This window comes from Belonocnema kinseyi, chromosome 1 (genome assembly GCF_010883055.1).
Source record: "Belonocnema kinseyi isolate 2016_QV_RU_SX_M_011 chromosome 1, B_treatae_v1, whole genome shotgun sequence".
In the NCBI taxonomy this organism is placed as follows: Eukaryota; Metazoa; Arthropoda; class Insecta; order Hymenoptera; family Cynipidae; genus Belonocnema; species Belonocnema kinseyi.
Genome location: NC_046657.1, coordinates 94,037,645 through 94,056,090, shown reverse-complemented (window position 1 = coordinate 94,056,090; position 18,446 = coordinate 94,037,645). Strand labels below are relative to the sequence as shown.

The 18,446-nt window shown below is 33.4% G+C and overlaps 1 protein-coding gene across 2 annotated transcripts in view; it reads left to right on the top strand.

Annotated features, from left to right (window-relative positions):
- Positions 1–18,446, top strand: part of LOC117182720 — a 90,900-nt gene that overhangs the window by 67,417 nt on the left and 5,037 nt on the right. The gene's annotated exons all lie outside the window — the stretch shown is intronic.

The following is an 18,446-nucleotide window of genomic DNA, read 5'->3' as shown; positions in this document are numbered from 1 at the left end:
TCGTTTCAAAAATACTTAAACTCTAACTCGAGTAATTTCTATTAACACATTAATTTAATGCTTTAACTAATCTACAAACATAAAAATTTTTAACATTTTGAAATTTTTCTGTTTTCTAAATTTCAGTCTGAAATAATTTCATTTAGAGATTGCCCAAATGAAAAAATTCAACGTATAGTTGAAAATGTTTAAAAATTAGATTTCCAAAGCTTTGAAGTTCTATTGATCCCATTTTCAAAACTCTAATCTATAAACATTTCAAGATTTAACGTTTTGGAACTTTTTTCTTTTTTTAAATTTCAATCTGAAGCTTTACAAAATTTCAAAAGATTTTTAAGGATTTTAAATATTTGTGGATGTTTTAAAAGATGTAAAGGAATCTTTAAGTAATTTAGAAATTAAAAAAAAGTTCTATGTATTTCAAAAGATTTTAAAGGATTTGACGAATTTGAGAGAATTTAAAAAGATTCTAAGGAATTTTCTATTGATTATGGTAAGTTAACATGAGATTTTAAAGGATTTGATATATTTCATGGTATTTTTAAAATTTCAATATATTTTTAAGAGCTTTACAAAATTTCGAGAGATTTCGAAAGAGTTCAAAAGATTTTAAATATTTAAGGATGTTTTAAAAGATATTTTAAAAGATTCTGTGTTGATACTTTTGTTTACCGGATTCTTGAACCAACGCAGTTTTTAAATGTTTTAAAAATTTCAACATATTTTTCAATTTTCTTTAAAAAATTTTGTTTTTTAAATAAAAAATAAATTACAAGTTTCCCCAAAATTTTAGGCCAAAAATTTTTAATTTCTTAAATCTTTTCCAAATTCTGAAATAGAATCCAAAACTTTATTTCAAAATCTTCAGAAATCTAAATTTTCTTTTATGTTTTAAAAATCTTCTCAATATTAAAATTGTCCAGAATCTTTTTTAGCAATTTCTTGAAATATTTTGAAAAAGTTGTATAATAATCTTTCAAAATTAATTTTTGATAATTTTGACAATTTTCTTTCAAAATCTTGGAATCTCTTTAAGTATTATCTTCAAATGAACTTTCAAAATAAGAAAAATGTTACATTTTTTAGGAAGCTTTGGACAACTTTTTGATAATATTCAAATTTTTCAAAATTCTTAAAAAGCTTTTTCTTTCGAAATATTAAAAAATCTATATTTTGCTCAATATTTGTCGGCATCTCAGCAAATAACAAACAGAAAACATCAACTAAAACCATATTCATACAAAAAATTTGAAAGGATTTCTTGTTTTTTAAAATTAATTGTTAGAGAAAATTTTAAAAGATTTCTAAAAATGCTGTGAAAGAATCCATAATATCTTCAGCAATTTTTTAAATGTTTTCGGACGTAAAGATTGTAAGAAAAATTTGGGTAATGAAGTGATTAAAAATATTTTAGAAGTATAAAAGATTTCCTAATATTTATAAAATATTTATAAAACGACGACTTTTCAAGAAATAGTAAAATATTCTATCAAAAAAAGTATCTTTCAATTTAAAAACTCTGTCATTATTTGCAAGATTACATGATTTTTGCACTTTTCCCACAACATTTAAAAAATACAATGATCCTGCCAAGTCTTCCAGGTTTTATGTAAAAGAAATAATTAACTTACGTTATGTCCCATTTGTGTTCTAAATCAACATTCATACCTTTCGTAACACAAAAGTTATAATTAGCCTTTCAACTGAAGTGTACTTTAATAAATTTTTCTAATTTCACTACACAAAAAAAACTTTAAACAAATTATTGAAAAAAATCGGGTTTGAAAGACTTTGAATTACATGCTTAGAAACTTTTTTAAAACTTTGAACGGTTTCAAGAGAATGACACAATATTCTTAAGATTAATACGAAAATTTGAAAGGATTCTTCTTATATTAATTTTTTGATAAAATTTTTTTAAACATTTCTATAAATTCCGCGAAAAAATCGGAATATTTAAGACAAGTTTTTTAATTTTGTAAATATTTTTTTAAATTTTAAGAAAAATTCGCTTCCGTCTCAGACATTTAGAATATTTAGAAGATTCTAAGTGATTAATAAAAAATATTTCTGATAATTCACCAAATATTCTTTAAAAACAACTTACATTTGTAACACAAAAACAGAATTTTATACTAAGATTAATTTTCATGTATTAAAAAGACAAATTAAATAGCTCAATTTTCAACCTAAAAACGGATTTAAAAAAAGTTTAATTTTCAATAAAAAGAAGAATTTTTAACTTAAAATTAATTTTCTGATAAAAAACAACAAACTTGAAAACAAAAATGTTAAAATTGTCAACCAAATAGATGAATTTGTTACTGAAAAAGATCAATTTTGTACAATAATTAAAATATTTAAATTTTCAATTCAAAATCAACAAATTTCCAAAAAGAATTAAATTTTTAATGAAAAAGATGATTTTTTAACCGAGAAGATAAATTTTCTACCAACAAAAACAGTGGATTCAAAAAATATATAGTAATCTTTAAACACCAAAAAGTATTAATTTTAAATCAAAATGTTTGTTATTTTCCACCATATTTTATTTTTTTTATCATTATGTACTAAAAGAATGATTAAACGTTGGATTAATAGGCTCTTAAATTTTAATCAAAGCATCCCAAATTCACCTAGCCAGTTTGCGAACTATAATATAGACCATATACGCGAAATTACCCACTCTGATCTTTTCTACCGACATTGTCAAACTGCAAAAAAGCCGCCCTGTTTGACCGCTCAAGTAGAACCGTCTATTTCATGGACATAAGAAACAAGGAACTAATGCCATTGCGGGGGTGATGCAATGAGGGGGAGGTCCGCCACCGTTTGATGTCCGGCGAAAAACATGGCAGCGCCCACATGTTTATATTTTCATGCACAGTTTGTCGGCAAAAATGCTCGTGCGCATAATCAAATGGCACATCGTAAGATGGCGGCTCTCCCACTCATGGAATTCTCCCCTCTTCCGTGGATTCAACCCCGATCGCCAAAGTTAGGATGGCATGCCTAGAGCCTAGTCCCGTGTTTCCTATGCCCATGTCTATTTCAGTTCGTAAAAAGGCCTGAGTAATTGAGGGCGCGTTATTTTAGTTCGCAAAAGCCTCAGGTAATAGGTAGCGCTAGCGAAAATCGTTCGAAATTAAATACATGAGATCGCCTATCTCCCACCTCATCTCTGACCAAACCATAGGTTCATTTATCAACCAGTTTTCAATATACAGGGGCCTGAAGTTTTTCCTTTTTCACGCGTTTCTTTACCTTCACGTTAGTGTAACTTCTTTTAGGATTATCCGATTGGAGTTTTATTATAGTGTTTTGGAAAGCTATTTTCAGGTACTTTAAGACTGTAGCTTTTTTATACTCTTTGAAATCATGTAGAATAAAAAGTGGGCCGGAAATTTTTTCTTCGTCAAAAAACGAATACTGCAGGTCTAATGTGCCCTAAAATTATATTTAACTTTTTTTATATGATTATCTGTACGGAAATATGTAAATTACGTAATATATTTCATCTCGCACCTTTTATTTTATTCAGAATGAGCGTAAAAATTGTAAATTTGAGCAAGAAAAAATTTGCAGCCTACTTTTTATTCTACATGATTATAAAGGGTATAAAAAAGCTATTTTTGAAATATAATTTTTTTTCTTTTAAATGTGGTTTTTTCCAAAAATCAAATTCAATTATGATTTTCAACAAATTTTTTTTTAATATATCGCTATAATTGTCTTAAATTATATGAAAAGAGCTTTCCAAAGCACTATAATAGAAGTCTTATCGCATCATCCTAAAAGAAGTTACATTAACGTGAAAGTGAAGAAACGCGTGAGAATGTGAAAACTTCAGGCCCCTGTATATTGACAACCGGTTGAAAAATTTACCTATGGTTTGGTGGATTAATATAGGTCCACTAGGAATATATTCTACCCAAGTTTTAACCGAATACAAAAAAAAATCCTTTTAGGTGGGAACACTCGTTGACGTATTCTGCCCCTTATAATAAATAGGTTATGATTGGGCACATGGCAGACTGTCACATGGCCTTAAAGTCTTTGCGCTCGCTGAGTTTTTGCAGAATGTAACAACCCGTTCAAGAAAATAAGTGTCACGCTCCATATTTAAATTCAATAATATATTTTTTGTGAATCACGGGAGAAAAATTTCTATAATAAATCACAATTACTTTGCAACGTTTCGTCAGCTTGGCTCGCTTATCTCTTCAGCAGAAATTGTATTAAAAACCACCAACCTATAGAACCACTACAGAACGATAAGTTATGAATAATTTTGAGAAATAGATTACTCTTTACCTTATATAATATACTCAAAATTTTACATAAAATAAAAAAATTTGTAAATTGGCAAAGAAAAAGTTTTTTCTTGTCAATTAGTCTAAATTTTAATTAAGCGTAACGTTTGCACGTCGTTTGTAACAATAGAATGATGTGGAAGTTTTTTTTAGCACCGAATTAAAATCATGTGTGGGCTCCTTGTTTCAAGAAACAACTTTTCGAAATTTTTGATCGAAATTGCCAAATTATAACTGCTACTGGGCATCATTATAGTCGTTGAACAGTGAGTCAAAAAGTCTCACAGAATAATGTTGTTACGTAAAAAACTGTTGTTCTACGGAAGAGTTTATTTTACAACATTTTTGAATAAACAGTCCATAGAACGACAGATGTTCACTGCAAAATTCTTCTATACAAATCTTGCACTCAATTTTAAGGTATAATGAATAATATGGTCTCCAGTAGGCAGAGTTTGCAAATTCGATAGGAAAATTCAAATAGTCCGAAATCGTGGTTAGTCAAAAAAGTTCTTCACAGATGATTTTTATTTTGTGCTTAAAAAATGTTCACTTTATCTTGCAGTTACATGCGGGAAAAAAAGCGGCGAGCATGCAAAGTTTTTGGCTAGTTTGAAATTGCCTGAGGCTATGAACGTTCTGTACCGATCCGAAACTTGAAAACGTATAGCACTACAAACCACCATATATTTAGAAGAAGAAACATTCACTCGAAATGAAAATTGCAACTAGCAATTGTTAAAATAAACACACTAGTTGTTTAAGAAAAAAAGTTTGAAATTTTTAGTCTTTCAATAAAGATAAGAAATGACATGTGTTTGTCATTTATTTTTTATCGGTCAATATTTTTCCGAATGATAATAGAATTAGTTTGAGTTTCTCGTAAAGTTGTTAGCGTCATTTTACAAACTTAATAGTTAATTGAGAGTTTGTATAACTATATACAAAACTGGTTCAAAGAGAGATCAAAACAACATGTAATCTGTAGATTACTTGTAAAAAAACTTGTTTTTTCCTTAAAAGTGGTTTCAGAAATACGGCAATATTTTCTATTTGAAAATACTTATGCAGACAACTGTTAGTTTGTAATTTTATTCATGATGTGTAATACATAATTGTAAATGCCCGCATTAGAAGGGCCATTGTGATCAGTATGAAGTTACATATAAGATCACATAGTCAAATAAATTACAGGCATTTTGAGCCCAAGAAGAACCCATTAGTTTAAAAAAGCGCTTTTCGAGAAAAGCGCATATGACGCTGGCGAGTGCCATAAGACCATGTGCGATAAATTTTCTTTGAACATAAAATCTACCCAATTTTTGTTGCTTTAATAATATACCAGTGATAATAGATTTAGGGTAGGTCCTAGTATCAACCACAACTATTATAAAATACAAAAATAATCATTTTAACCCTTACTGACGAAAACGCGAATATCCTTTTTTATGTGGACGCTCGCAATAATTAATTATATTTTTATAGTAAAGGTGACTCTATCATAATCTGAATGGTCAACCAGGATTTTCCTTCAGAATTACCAATAGGTTATTTCGATCGGTTCTTTCGTGGATTTCGAATCCGGTAACGAAAATGTTCTATCACACGTAACGTTTGTTTTAAACGGTTTTCTGCCATTTTTCCAACAATGTAAGGATCAAACCCGTTTTTCGAAATCATGATGTAGTGTCACCTTTTCGTTTTGTAACTTGTAATCTACCAGAAAAGAATACGAAATTGCATACTGGCCCTCTGTTATTATTTTAGTGGAATAATTAGACAATAAGTGAATAAATATGTTTAGTATAGGCCCTATTGAAACAAGAGAAGTGTCGTGCAAAACCAACTCTGAATTGATTAAAGTATCGAACTTCAAGTTTAGTCACATGATCAAAAGCAAATCGATATTTAAATATGACGTACAGTGGCGCGTAAAACTAAACTGCCGGTGTTACCTAAAATACCATAGTGACAACAACAACGTGGGTTTACATATTCTAATTCTCTTACGCCAAGTGCTGTTACAAATAATGATACTTAATGTCAATATGCTTGGTTCGTGAATGGTGTAAAGGATTCCGTATCAAGTTTTGCGCACTTAGATGATCACAGTAGATAATGATGCTATTCTCGTTAGATTTTCAAATCCTGCTTTTCGGTGCTAGACAATACGACGATTCGTTTCTTTCTTGATTCCCATGTGACTACTGTACCACCAAGTTTAAAAGAAAATCCAGTGTACGAAGATCGACCATCGTTATTGCCTGCCCAGTCTGCATCAGCAAAGCCTTTTAAACAATTTCCGGTTTTTTGGTATTCCAATCCGTGGCTTCTTGCAACTTGAGGTATCTCAATACCCTCTTAGCTATTAGCGAACGTTCCTTGCCTGGATTCGTATTAAATTGGCTAAAACATTGACTGCATGGGTGATATCCGAGCGAGTAACTACATTCAACTACGTTCCAATACCGTTCCAATAAGGAATTGTTACATGATCTACCTTATCTCTCCAGTCTCTTCTTGTGCGGTCGGTGCCATCTGCTTCGTAAGTTCAACTTGTTCGTTTACTAGATCCTCATTAAACTCAATGCCAAGACATTATGCAGCAGGACCAAGTCTGTAATCTTGAATTATCGTGCACACATCTGTCTTCGTTTAAAGTTTTTAATCCATATATTCTTTGAGACGTTGATCCAGTTTATTGTACCGCTGTCTGCTTGATTGTTTGAAGCCGTACATGGATATTTTCAGTAGACAAACTAAATGTTTTTCTCATGTTTTCACGAATTCTTTTAGCTGTTAAATAAAAATTTCTTCCTCGAGTTCTCTATTGATGCAGGCCATCACCATGTCAAGTTGATAAAGTGTAAAACCTAACTCTGCTGAAAGAGCAATCAGGATACGAATTGAACCAAGTCGTGCTATAGGTGAGAATATTTCTTGAAGTCTGTACCCGGTTGCTGGGAGCAGCCTTTCGCTATCAGTCTTGCTTTCCTGCCGTGATTATTTCTGCCTTCCATTTTCTTGAGTATGGTCCGGACATTGCCTGTTCAAAAGTTGGATCTGCTGGCTTATTACATACTAGCTGTGCCTCATGTGACTCTGCTAACGGAACCATACTGTACTCCTTTTTCAATCTTCGGCCTTGATCTTCATCATATTCTTCTTTTTCTGTTTGGTCTTTTTCTCCACTATCTTCTTCATCTTAACCTTCAGCTTCAAATTTGTCTGATTCATCAGTTTGAGCTTCCACGTGTTGTTGCTCTATAGCTAGGATTCGTATATCAATAAACTTTTTAATATCGTCGTTATTCTCATTTTCGAAATAAACTTCAGATTTTTAAAATTCTTCTTCCGTTTTCTTAGGCCCTTCAAACTTTCTGATGGTGACGTCATCTCTGCTTTTTAATATTTTATTTTTTTTTTGGTTCACAGGTGATAAGCCTAAGAGTCAGAAGCATATCTAACAAAGATGCATTTTCTTGAACGTGAATCAAATTTTCCTTTGTCCTTCGTGTTAATTTGAGCGTAAGCTGAGCACCCGCTAAGTTTGAGATGACCTATGTTTGGCTTTCTTCCTAGCCATGATTCGAAAGGGTTAAAATTTGCCAAAGCTCTCGTTGGACAACACTTTCTAATATAAGATGGGATGGCTATTGATTCTGCCCAAAATATTTGTGGTAGACTAGCTTGCAACCCCACGCATCTTGCCATCCCGAATAACGTTCAATTCATCCGCTCTGCTATGCCGTTCTGTTGAGGTGTGTACTTAACCGTACGTTCTCTTTTCACTCCAGTTTGATCTAGAGCAGTAGTAAAATCATGGCCGCAATACTCAAGTACATTGTCAGTGCGTAAAACCTTAAGTTTTCTCTCGTCGTTAATTTCAACATAAATCTTAAATTTGAAACACTCAGTTTTTACGTCAGTTTTGTTCTCGAGGATACGAACTTCTAACCATCGTGACTTCTCATCAATGAAATCACGAACTACCTTGCTCCTCCAATCGAGTGAATCCATATTGAGCCGCAGACATCGGAAGTAATCCGTTTGAGCAAATTTTCACACCTGTTTTCTGAAAACTTAGGAAAAGGTGTACGTACCTGTTGACGAAGAATACAACCTTCGTATTTTAATGTTTCCTTGAACAATTTTGATGGAAGTTTGCAAACCATTACCTTCGAAATCAATTTTCAATTTTCTAGGGGGCCAAATCGTTGATGCCAATCCTTCACATTTTCTTCATTTTCGCTCATAGCAGTCGACTCTGTTGTTGATTCCAGATAATAAAAATTACCTTTTATTCTTTTTTTAAATTTGGATCAGACGTTCGAAGAATCATCACTTTTCGTATCGACCTTTCGATGAGCGGAATTTGACTGCATTCGTCCTTTTGATTTTACGAGCAATTACGCTTGTGAATTTTTACTAGCGCCATTCTTGCCTTTTGTGGCCTCCAGATCTTCTATTCATTCAATTTGCAAAGCTTCGGGTTCCAGAAGGGTGTCTCTAGCTTCAATCGCATATCTAGAATTTTCGTAGATATTTTGAAAGTATTATAAGAGTGACATAGCTAATAGGTTTTCGGATACTTCAACAAGCAAAGCGTTGTGTAAAGCAAACGCTGAATTGATGAATGTATCGAACGGCTACTTTAGGCACATTATCGAAAGTAAATCGATATATAATAATGGCGTATAATGGCGTGTAAGATTAAACAATCGATGTTACCTAAAATACAATAGTTACAACACCCTCTAAGGCAAGCACTATAAGAAATCTACGCATAAGCTACCAATTGTTTCATTTCACAAGATGAAAGTTTAAAGTTCACGTTTTTATTCGAGCCCTGTACTATAAGTCTAGCATATCTGGTTTGTTTTCTATATTTTTGCAAATATGACAAGAAAGATTTTCTTACATTTTGAATATTTTTTTCTTTTGTTGAAAGCAAAAGGAACGTGAAGGAACATTTTCTTTCCCGGATTCGAAATGCACGGGGAAAAATCTATCGAAATGACCTATTGGTCCTTTTGAATAAAACAAAAGGTCCAAAATTTGGTACAGTGTCTTTTAAATTTCGAAATCATACCCGCAACCACTGTAGTTATAATACTACTTTTCTTGTTTTTTTTTTTCAATTTTTACTTACTCATAAAAAGTGTAATGTTTACATAATACTGAATGATCGGTTATCTTTGATGTGGAAGAATCTTCCAAGGTTATTATGTTCTGAAAATAATTGTATTATTATTGAAAATAAAATAAGATTATTAGAATGTGAAAAACAAAATCGTTAAAACAATTAAAAATTATAAAATTAACTATTATTTCATAGCCAAGAAGTTTAGTGTTTCTTTTAGTGTTTCCTTTTAGTATTCTAATATTATTCTTATTTTATCTTAATTTATATTGAAGGAGAGCTTAGACAGCAGCGGCATTTTAATCTGCACGATAAAAATTTATCCGATGGTGGGTCTGTTTTATTTTCGCGCTATTAAAAGACACTGTAACGAAAATACCTAAAGTTTGGATAAAAACAAGTTCCGGGTTTGTCTGTCAACTAAAATGGGTGAGAATATATAAATAGAAAATTAATAAACGAGCTGCAATGCGTTCGTCTAACTTCTCAGAAGAACAACCTAGACGCTGAACGGACAGACCCCACTTCCTTTTTCCAACTCAAAATATAATATATCAAGTATATTATATTTTCGGCTACGATCGACTACAACATCACTGGTAATGGGAATGAAAAGGAGAGGTATCAATACCACGAAAGGGAGCTGCAACAACTGTGTCCAAAATATTCGGTTAACGTAATTGTCCTCGTTATTGGTGCTCTCGGATGCCAAAAATATGCCTTGCGAGATGGATGCAGAAAGCTGTCATCCTTGAGTCGCTTCGCGCCGCCACGTGAGACGTGGCCATAGGTGTGATTTACCGCGGTTCTACTGAGAGCCGATGTCATTTTTAAGCAACGGTTGCTCCCAGTGGGACACCACGGTGGTTGCTTACGCCTTTTGTAAATTATATATCCAATAATCGAATAACTATCTGATAACTATCTCATAATAAAGGGGGTTTGTGTCTATAATATCGATTTTTAAGCTTGGATGCCGCTAGTATGCTGAAAACTGATTTTTTTAAACAGGGGACGAAACTTTTTTTTCGGGTGTGGAATTGTTCGAGACTACCCTTCCGGAAAGAAAAACTCTAGTACTCAAGATTTTGTTCTTAAAATGGTTGAACACTATAAGTACTTAAAATGTGTTATTATACAAGGAAAGGTAACCCTTTGTCAATCGTAGTTTAGAAGTTAATCACGTTTCTCTGAACAAAGGTATATAATTTATCGATTTTCGGTTTTTGACGGGATATCGTACTTCAATCTATGTTTTATCTGATGGCGTATGACTTTTGATACTGTCAATCAATTTGTTTAAATAAATTAATTAATTTGAATTTTCTGTATAAACAAAATCCCTGCTGTGGAATTCCACGGCCAGATCTATTCATAATTTTTAGATTCCTCAAACTAATAAAAGTTTCATAGTGAAGCCTCGGCTGTTTTCTAAATTTAATCTATTTGGAATTAAGCGGGGATCTACAGGGTGGCGAAACAGACGATCGCCTTTCCTAGGATATTTTGAATTACCCTTACTTTTTTCATTTTCATTGGGAAATAGGGAAAATTGATGAGTAAACTCATTTGAGGGTGGTAGTTTTACCAACTTGCGCTCTCAGGTACAAAATTTTTTTTAAGTAACCTTCTGCCATTTTGAAAGTTGTTTGATCATCAATTTAAATACATTTCTAAAAAGAACCTTAAACCTAGAAAAATAGGGCTCTTCACTAAGCTATTAAAAATATATTTCAACATGACCTTCGACTACCATCCGCGAAAAAATTCGAGTCCTCTGACTTTGACGTTGAAAAAGTAAGTGAAAAAAATGGCTTCATGAAAAAGGGATCATTTTAAAGGTGCAAATGTCGTACGTTTATGAACCGCAAAGTAATATTCCAACAAAAATTTTGTAGCTTACAGATCTGAAAATCTGATTAAAAGTAAGGAAATTTGATAGCTTTTAAAGACAGTGAACTTTGGAGCATAGTTTTTCATTGAAAAAATATTAGGAAAAATCTTTAAAAAATCATGGAAGCTTAAGAATCCCATATAAATACAGGATGCGCTATCTGTACCTTCGGTATTTCAACATTAAATAGCTCTGAAATTTTTAGCTGATTTTGACAAATTAGCATGATTGATTTAGGATATTATCTACCATTTATTTCAAATCAGTTTTGAACACAATGCATTGTGTTCGATACGCAAAAAGCAGCTTTTTTCGGGCATTCTGCATAACATTGGCCAGCAATTCGATCGTTATAGCAGCTATTTTATCTCGTTTATTACCTGTGAGTTCGTCAATGGTGTTCGGCTTGCAGGCATAAACTTTACTTTTCAAATAACCCCAAACAAAAAAGTCAGGTGCAGTTAAATCCGAATTTCTCCCATATTTTTTACGATAAACACGCACAGTTTTCACAATTGAGCGATTGTTTTCAATGTAAAGCGCTACAATTTCAGCGCGTTCTTTCCATGTGTATTGACTCATAGCTAAAATGGTACTGAATGACGTTTCAAAATCGTGCACATTTGTCGAAATCCGCTGAGAAATGGCAAAGTTATTCATTGTTGAAGTATCGAAGGTCTAGACTGCGCACCCCCTGTAGTATTGGGAACACCAACGCCCTCTGAAGTAGCGAATCTGTTTATTTGGCTGTGACGAGATTGCACCTTGTCATTTGGGCACGCCGAAATATGTAACTAAACTATCTTTGGTTCTAATGAAAATAATGAAGCGATTTAAATTGGAGGTAGTTAGTTGAACTATCTGTGACCTTTATTTAACTGGAGACAAAAGTTCTTTTCATAATCTCTGTTTCTCATGAGGGTAACGGTGCAAACAAACAATTTTTTATTGAATAAAAGTCTGGACGTGTCACTTAAGAATTAGATCAATATTATTATCTTTTCTAATCCTCAAACATTTTATTATAGATAGTGAATGCTTCCAATAAAAGAAACTTTAAGATCGCGTACATTTTTTCTCATTGATAGAAGAAATTTAAACAGCAATTTCCGAGGATACACAAACTGGGGTCGAAGTTCTGACGTATTTCTTAACAGAGATCCTGAATCAAACTTTCTCTATGGATTTAAAGCGGTCTCGAAGTGCCTCTCTCAGCTTCGATCGCTAATAGTTCATTCATATTTCATATTGGATCGATTCTAGTCGACAATGCATCGACGACTCAATGTACTATATTTGAAAATGAATCGGTGTACTCCCATAGTTTATTAATAACAATAGGGTTGCCAATGCTATAGGAAGTAAGCGAGCTAAAGCCTTCACTTTGAACGTCATTCCTCCATTCTAAAAAATGACAGTATATTATGTACCTAGGAGGGAAACTTACTTCAAGAACTTTGCCTTCTTGATGCACACAATATTTTATGTAAAAAATATATTATTTTCAAGTTTATCAGGTCTCACATTTAAGGATAGGTTGACGCGGCCAAAATTGTACACAAACGATAGATAATGCGCATGTGCGGAGTAGGATTATGATCATAATTTTACTTCGCACATCCGCATTGTCTGTTGCCCTCTTATGTAAATGGCTACTTTCAGTGGTAAAAACCTGCTGATAAAACGTGTCACTCAAGCCTAAGTTACATAAAATATTCTATATTACATACCTACTTTCAGGTTTTTATATTTTCTTTCCTAAATATGTAATAAATGGAATTTAAAGATATTGATGCAAGTTTTTACCTAATGCAGGCATCATTTGCGCTTTTTATCAGTCTTTTTTTTTGAGTTTTTTAAATAGCCGTTTACATGCCAGAGTGTCGGACTGTTAGATTATTAGTATAAAATACTTCTAGGAATATTATAGGCTCAAAATCGTACTGCACGTATTCGCTGTCGCACCGTGTGTGATTATCAACGCGTCAACCAAGCCTCAAATTTCAGACGTGATACACTTGTACTAAATCATAACTTTATTACATAAAGTATTGTGTGTACCGGGGAAGCAAACTCAGTTTTTTCAACAGGGGGTTTAATTGCATGCTAGCTTGTGAAAATCATCCTCTTTCCCTACTTACTGACTTAAGCAATGTACATTAAAGTGACCATCAAGTCACCTTGACCATGGCCATCAAGGTCACTCGTCATTTTTCAATTGAAAAAACCTTACCTACGACCTGACTACACTTTTTAATGTCCATAACTGGACATAAACGACCCACCTGTGCGAAGGAAGCAGCAAAAAAACCTGTGTGACGAAGGGTTAAAAAAAGGGTTAAATAACCACCACATGATCCTACTGGGAACAACCGTCATCTAAAAATGACACCGGCTCCCAGTAGAACCGCGGTAAGTTACACTTATGACCACATCTCAGGACAGTGAGATAGATGGTCACAGGGCACGATGGAATCACAACGACAGACCACGAAACCCTCGTGTGTTTTGAGGACGCCAAGCGATCCAAGGATGATAGCTTTCTGAATCCATCTCGCAAGTGCCTTGACATATCTTTGGCACGCTGGTATGGCTTCAAGGTTACGAACCGACGATAGCTTTGCAGTTTGCACCTCTGAGAGCACTAATCATAACCCCAATACTTTAACTGAACATTTTGGGTAGAATCGATGCAGCTTCTTTTTAACGTCTTGACATCTTTCCTCCTTTTCCTTCTCTTGGGCAGTGATGCTGTAGTCGTCCGCGCCGAGAATTCGATCACGAATATATTTCGCTTTTGAAGTCTTGAAGAACGATATCAGACTTTGTATGTGCTGAGGAGAGTGCTGTCCAATAATCTTGGTTCCAAAAAATTTGCCACTTCTAGTTTTCGACAATTAACTCTATCTCTCTCGGAGCGTTCGGCAGGGCAGGTTTACAGCCAACGCGATAAGAACGACAAAGATGGTAATAAAGCTCTCCTAGGACCGCATTATGTCTATAGAGATACATTGTTTTCGATTGGGTGGAACAGCCAGATAGTAAGTGTTATAGGTACTCAGCGTGTGCATGACGTGCTCTGCACCTATCGCAGGGAACATTTTGACATAAAATGCGGTCACTTTATACTAAGGTGGCAATGACACATTTCTGGCATGAGAAAATGAAATCCTCCGTGCCTGAATTAAGCCCTGATGATCTGAGGAATGGCAAAGTTTGCTCCTTCGAGAAGGACTGTTTTTATACATTTCTGTGAAAGTTTCGGTGCATTTTCTTGTCGAGTAGTTGTTGGCGGAATTTTTTAACCTCTGCGTTCTTTACGCCAAGACCAACGGTCTCGGCAGCCTGCTCCGCGGCTTTGTTAAGAAATTTTCCTTTACCAATCATCTTGTGGTTCCTGAACGTTTTTAGGATAGCATCTCTGGCATTTTTAATTATGTAAGCTCTACTTAGTCCGCGTCCGCCATGACAACGGGAGATTTATAATCGCGGAACAGTAGGATTGATATGCAAGTTCTTGTGCATATGCATGATCTTATGCGTGACGATGTCAATGGCCGCAAGCTTGTTCTTTCTTTATTGAGCCAACACAAACTCTGTTTGAACCTGTTTTAACGCCGACAGATTTGAAGACCAAATCTGTTAAAAAAGATGCTTGTATGTGCTTCCGAGAGACTCCTTCACTAATTTTGCGTCCTGAATGCAAATATGGGGCACTTCCAGATATGTATAGATCTCTCCAGTGTCAAGATGTCTGATAAAACTTATATCCACAAGCTCAGGGTACTTTGAAATCGCTAATAATCTTTCCTTTCTTCAGATGAATTTTGGCACACTTGTACGATCCGAAGTCCATACCAATCTCTTCTGTGCTCCCGTTGACGATATTTAAAGCAGTTTAAAGTTTGCTTTTTCCAGAAACATATATCTTCATATATATCGTATAAAATACATGAGTGACCTTATGCTTGCGATGATTAGTGACGCCACGGAGGTTGTCTTTAGCAGGTTCTCTCGGCAGCCTTCTACACCTTTTTTGAGGCATGTTGTTGATACATCTCTCCATTCAAGCTCAATTCTTCGAAAAATCATGTTGTTTAGGACATCTGTCAAGATCTTATACAGTTTGTTTAAACAATTTATTGGCCTATAATTCTCTGGGTTGAACAAGCTGGCTTTTTTCAGTAGAAGTTTAGTGCGTGCTAACACCAGCCACTGTGGAATGGACGTTTCCATTTTTAAATATGAGGTGAATATGCGGACCAGATGTTGGCGTGTAAAAGTGAACTTCTTCCACCAGCAGTTTTTAATACCATTTGGTCCTGCAGCGAAAAAGTTCTTTGTACCCCTAAGTGCTTTTGCTACCTCTTCGTCAGTGACTGATGTTCATTCCTCCTCAGATTTTATAAGGTTATCGCAAAACTCCTTAAAGCGGATGATATCATCATTATCGTCTTTCTACTGCAATATTTTCAGGATCTTGTATACCGCTCTCCAAAAAGTATCTACCTCTGTGGGCTGGGTGGATTTTTAACAGAAACAAGGTAATTACTGAAGGGGCGTGATGGATTGGCGAGAAACTGTTAATTCTCCCTGATACATCTCTCCCTCTTGAGTATTATCTTCTTCGCGCCCATCGAATCTTTTTCTTCAGTTGATGCAAGCGTCTTTTGGTCTTTCGATCCATCGTCGGTTTCAGCCTGCGATTTGATTCGGTAAAAGCTCTCGCAGCACCTTAAACTAGAAAATTTATGGTCCAGATGTCGGACTCCTCCGATATATCCTCACGAAGGGAGACATCCACTTCAGCCAGATCCTGTAGCTTAGATCTTAGGAGGAACCTAACTGTTAATGTTCCTCCTTGTCCTGAAATCGCTACCTTCTCTCTTGTTTGATGCCCTTGGTGCATTTGTCTAAGAAGCGGAGAATGATTAGTATCTATCAGTTTATAATATTAACAAATTGGGAAATTTTCAAATAATAAAATTCCCAAGAGTTTAGAATATTACCGAATTTGAAAATTACCGAGTAATAAAATTCCCGACAGAATATTGTCGAATTATAAAATATCTGAACTGGAAAATTAATAAATTTAAACGATAATTTTTTTCTAATAAATATTATTAATTTCATTTAAAAATATCAAATATTATTATAGAAAAAATCTTTTAATTGTGTAAGTTAAGGAATTTTATCATTCGGGAATTTTCTAGTTCGGATATTTTATTATTCGGCAATTTCTAGTCGACAATTTTACTATTCGTGAAATTTTCAATTAGGGGATTTTATTATTCTAAGATTTTATTATATGGTAATTTAAGAGAGTCGGGAATTTTATTTTTTGGAATTTTTCAGTCCTTCCGTCCAAAAAAGAAAGTCGATTGTGGTAGAAAACGAACAATGAATGAAAAATCTTGGAAACGCAACATTGCGAAACATTCTCGAATTGAGGTACGTTAATTAGTTGATTACCAACAAAAAAGAATTTTTTGTTCATTAAGTTTGTGCAAAGAATTCAAGGGCTGTTCTTCTCGCACTCACAAACGCTCACTCTCGAGACGGAAGACGATCGAGTTTTTCGTGTCACGCTCATTTTTCGGTTAAAAATTCTGAATCTTTCCAACAAACTTTTTTCGGTCCTTATGAACAACTTCTCCACAGAAAATGGTTTAGACTTGAAAATTCTCTCGATAATTTTTTCTGTCGAACACGAAAAAGCATGGTATTAAATAGCTATGAAAAAAATCAACATATTGTTAAACTATTCACTTTTATATACACGAATCAAATTCCTGAGGCATCGACAACGTTATTTTGTATAAAACTAATTATCTAAAGGTTCTTCTAGTCGCATATACCAAATATTGTATCCAAAATTCAAAATGACTGATAAAAAATGGTGATGCGGATTAAAAAAGAACTTTGATACAGTATTTGGAATCTGACTTAAAGTCCCCTTAAAAATTTATTTCATACCAATCGCATACTTTTTTTTAAATCCTGGTCGCAATTTTAGATCCGCGATTTTGAATTTTACATCTTTTATATAATATTTGGCATCTGTTTATCTTTCTATTGAAATGTATATTTTTAATATCTAGTTTTTGGTGCGATATTTGGAATCTGTGCTCGAAAAAAACTCTTTGGAAGTGAGTTTTATACAATTCCTTCCCCTTTTTTACTTAATTCTCCTTTTTGCCTCTTTTCCCCCTTAAATTTAAAAAAAACCTCTTAAATTCCAACAGTCGATAACTCTAACCCTTCTCTTCATTTTTGTCAATTTGAAGGACATTGACCGTGGAAAATGGTTGAAAATAGTTAAAAGTCTATAACATCTTTTACTTTTAAAAGTTAACTCCATGAAATTTAAATATTCATGAAATACCTTTCCCGAAAAAAAAAATAAAAAAAGTCGTATAAATATTAGATGTTAGTGTAGACTGCAGAATGTAGAAAAAAATTTTGGAAATTGAAAATAATATGTCAAAAAGCAGCGTATCAATTAATACAAATACATTAGAAAAACAATGCTTAAATCTTAAGGAAACAAAAAAAATAAAAATAGGAGGTTTTTTAAATAACAATTTTTGTGAATTAGAATCTATCTACTGACAAAAGAACATTAAAAAAGAATTTGATAAAATTAACATTTTTCAATCCTATTGTTTGTGTGTATTTCAATTTTTTATTTCATAACTGGAAAAGTTGCTAAGAAGAAGCGAGCCTTAGAGGGTACTTTATGGAACATGCATATAATAACTACTGAATCGTTGTAATCCCTTCTTTTTGGATCCGCCATCTTGTATTTTGAATTTTTTAAATGATATTTAGAATCTGTGACTCAACAAAACCTGTCCATAACAAGTTTTATTTGCTTCATAAGTGCCTGATTACGAAAATAAATGTGCCTATCTTTATTACCGTTCTCTCACTTTAATAATCGTGGTGTTTTTTTTTTTGCTTATCGAATATGGGCTATTAGAAAAAGGAAGAGGAGGGGCGCTGAAACAGTTTTGCCCGAACTATTTAAAAAATTATTATTTCGTTATACGTATAGACTTTATAATACATATATTGTATTATATATTAAAATTAT